The following is a 3,854-nucleotide window of genomic DNA, read 5'->3' as shown; positions in this document are numbered from 1 at the left end:
AATAAGCAAGACAAATCATCTGTAGTAAAAAAGGAATATGAATTCTTTGCTTGGCTCCTTGTGCACCAATACAAATGAAAAATTAAGGAAAGAACAAGAGGCCACACAAATTATTATATACTGAATCTCCCTTAGGTATTGGGTCTCCAATAAAATACTAAAACCCACACTTAATTGAACCTTAACTCCACTTGAAGACATTAAATTGTAAAATGTTTATAAAATAAAAGAACAATGAAGAAAATCAAGTCATCAGGGGGGAAAAAGCAGTGAGGCAACAATGCCTCTAATATTCCCCTATTATCTTAATGAATAATCTATTCTTCCTATAAATCACATTAACCTATAATCACTAGTAGAAATGCTATAAATTATTTTTAGGGTTTTGTTCTTTCCCAAATCTAAGCTGTATCCCCACATGTTATAACAAACCTTCCTCCCTCTCAATTTCCATTTTTTTCCTCTCTGCCCTTCAATACTCCTGACCTGTCCACTCCATCATTCCAGTATATGTTCCCAACAGACCGAAGGCAGAGAACAGAAAGACAGTATGAAACTAACAAATACTGAGATCTGACATGTATATTTTTCAAAAACATTTGAAAAAGTATTGTTATTGACACAGCAGTGTATTTATAACAACTAACTAATGTGATAATTTTAAACACAGCAGCCTATTTTGGTGAGACTGTATGTGCAATTTGGTCAACAGTAATTGGCCTTCACAATTACTTGAACTAATAAAGTCCTTTTTTGTTGTTTAAGCTGCATTGCATTAAATTTCTGATTTTTGAAACGAAAATAATCTATAATAATAAAAGCATAATATGCAAATCAACGGAAGGGCCGAACAGCAGAAAGACCATCCGGATAGCCACACTATGACATGCACTGGCGCCAGGCCAGCCAGGGCAGGTGCGATGCGATTGGATGAGGCGGGGGTGCCATCACCCCACGATCAGCCCTGCAGAGGGAGGCCCAGGCCACTGGCTGGCAGGGCAATCAATCAAGGGGGGTGGTGGCAGACGCAGGCAGTGCCAGGCCAAGGTGGTGCTGGCAGGGGGCAGGGCTGACTGCTGGCAGCCAGAGAGAAGCCCAGGTGCTGGCAGCCAGAGGGAAGCCTGGGTGCCAGTAGCCGGAGGGAAGCCGGTGCCGCCAGCTTGGGGTAGAGGAAGGCCTACCCTTGCACAAATTTCATGCATCGGGCCTCTAGTAATACATAGAATACCAGAGGATCTTAAGCTGTTGTCTGTGTCTGGACAAATTTCCTCCCATAATTAACCCTGAATGGCATTTAAACTTTACTTGTCCAAGCCAACTGTCAAAAAGGACAAAGGTATAATGAGATACCGGTTAGTATATAGTCACTATCAACATATGTGTACCTAGCAATAGGTAAAATGGCATGTGTAAAAACATTATACATGAACTGCAAATAAAACATTAATAGTAATTTCTTTTAAGTCCAAGTAACATAAACAAAATGCTCATTCAAATTTGTTCTGGGAGCATAGAAAAGAAAATCAATTCTATATGGGGTGGTCAGAGAGAAACATATTCTTTTTTAAAAAAAATATATATGTTTTTATTGATTTCAGAGAGGAAGGGAGAGGGAGAGATAGAACCATCATTGATGAGAGAATCATTAATTGGCTGCCTTCTGCACGCCCCCATTGGGGATCGAGCCCACAACCCTGGAATGTGCCCTGACCGGGAATCAAACCATGATCTCCTGGTTCATAGGTCGACGCTCAACCACTGAGCCATACCAGCTGGGCAGAGTGAGCCCTACCCTTTCCTCTTATTCTTTAAAAGTAAATCTTCTTATTTGAAGCAATCATAGTAATCACATTCCCCTTTCCAGGGGGTGGTTTAAATTAGGGCACCACAGCCTAATCCTGGTAAATGAGCTGTGAGAGGAAGTCTGCTAGGGCCTATGGGGAAGATTTCCCCACTGTTGAAAACAGACACATTGGAAAAGATGTATCTTTTTCGGCGGGACAGTGTTATGACTGGTTGTGATGCTATTTTGCAACCACAAAATAAATTAGCTTGAGGTCAAAACTGATATACTGAGGATCAAAAAGTTTTCAAATGGCAAGAACCTGGGTTCTCAATGATGTCAACAACCAACCCTGGAAACTCTAGGTTCCACAGTACGGTTCCTTATTAAGTTGTATGAGTTGGGGATTTCCTGTTACTTGAAGATAAGAATGAGTATGAATTTGATATGCAGATGTGGAGGAGCAAAACAGGTATAAGAAAGAAGATGTATAAAGTCAAAAAAGTGTGAAAGAACAACCCAATTGGGTAAAAGTGAATGAATAAGTACATTATTTTTTTGTACATTTGTTATTGTCGATAGTATTACAGATGTCTCCCATTAACCATCCCCCCCTCCTTTACTCCCCTCCACCCAGCCCTTATGATGCTAAGTTTTCCTCAAAAGCGTACACAGCTCTCCTTAGAAAATGTGTAGTTTAGGATGTTACAGAGTTTAACAAACAGGCACATGTGCATGCATATGGGTACATACACAGTGTTAGTTAGGTTTTCAGTAATACCACAGGGTCTGAAGGAAAATATCAGGTTGTATGGGAACAAATGTTGTTTATTTCTAAAGACAAGTGATTTTGTCTTAAAAAGATAAATAGTTCCAATACATTTTTATGATTATGACATGTGGTAGTCAGAAGGTAGAATATGGGGTTTTCATTTCTTCCATTTTTTATTCTGCCCTTTGTTTTATTTGTTGGTACCCTGAGAAACACTGGATTTTATTTTAGTGACTTCAGAGTGTTAAAAACTTTAAAGAGCCTGTAGCTGACTGGACACAATGGACATGCTACCTGCTTTCATGGAAACAGGATGTACCAGGCTCTAAGGTTCATCTCTCCACAGATGAGATTTTTGGCCAGCTTTGCTCTTTTGCCTCATCCCTCACGTATCACGTGTCAAAACATCACAGTAAGGAGGTTAGCCTGCCCAGTCCAGTTTTTTCCCTCGAAATACACAACATGTGAAACATTTCAAAGGTCATTCTCTAGACTGTGTGCTTTTAAATTATAACAACTGAAAAATGAAATGAAAGCATCTAGCCTGTCAAAACCTTAGTAACAAAAACATTTCCTGAAAATGTACAGGAAGCTTTGTTTAAGAAGGCATTTATTGGGGTCCACTATTTGCCAAGTGGCTGCTGCGGTCTATGGCACAAAGGAGGCACTCAATAAAAGTTAGTTGAATAAACAAAGTTTATAAAAATGAAAAGGAAGCAGTTCCTTACTACAAAGAGATTACAGTCTAATAAGGGAGACATACATAGATATAACCATCAGACAAGGTGACAAATTCTATAAAGGAAATATGAAATGCTAAGAAATAAAGAAGTTATTAAATGCACATAGCTGACTAATGAAGGCTTAGGCAGAAAGGCTATAATAGAGATGTATTGCAGGAACAGGATTAGAATTAGGGAATAGCAATGTTCCCAATCTGGGAAAGTATTAAAAACGGTATAAATAACTACTATTTTTATCAATTCAGCACCTTTTCCTTCTCCTTTTGGTAACAAATCCCACCCCCACCCTGCCTGACCACAGTGTCAATATATCAAAAAGACTGGGTCAATAATGATGCCTATCCATTTGAGCACAGTGGATTGGATGACGGATGGGCAAATGTCCAAAGTTGGAATGATCAAAAACCCTTCCCTAGGACTTTTCTACTTGTAACTGACAAAGTAGTACCCTTTACTATATGGCTACAAATATCTTCATATATAAGCCCTGAAATGACAAAGACTATGGCCCTTTCAGATGAAGAGGTTGTGTGCTGTAGAAGAAAATAAAGACAAA

Source organism: Myotis daubentonii, chromosome 3 (genome assembly GCF_963259705.1).
Source record: "Myotis daubentonii chromosome 3, mMyoDau2.1, whole genome shotgun sequence".
Taxonomy (NCBI): domain Eukaryota; kingdom Metazoa; phylum Chordata; class Mammalia; order Chiroptera; family Vespertilionidae; genus Myotis; species Myotis daubentonii.
This window is presented reverse-complemented; position numbering follows the sequence as displayed.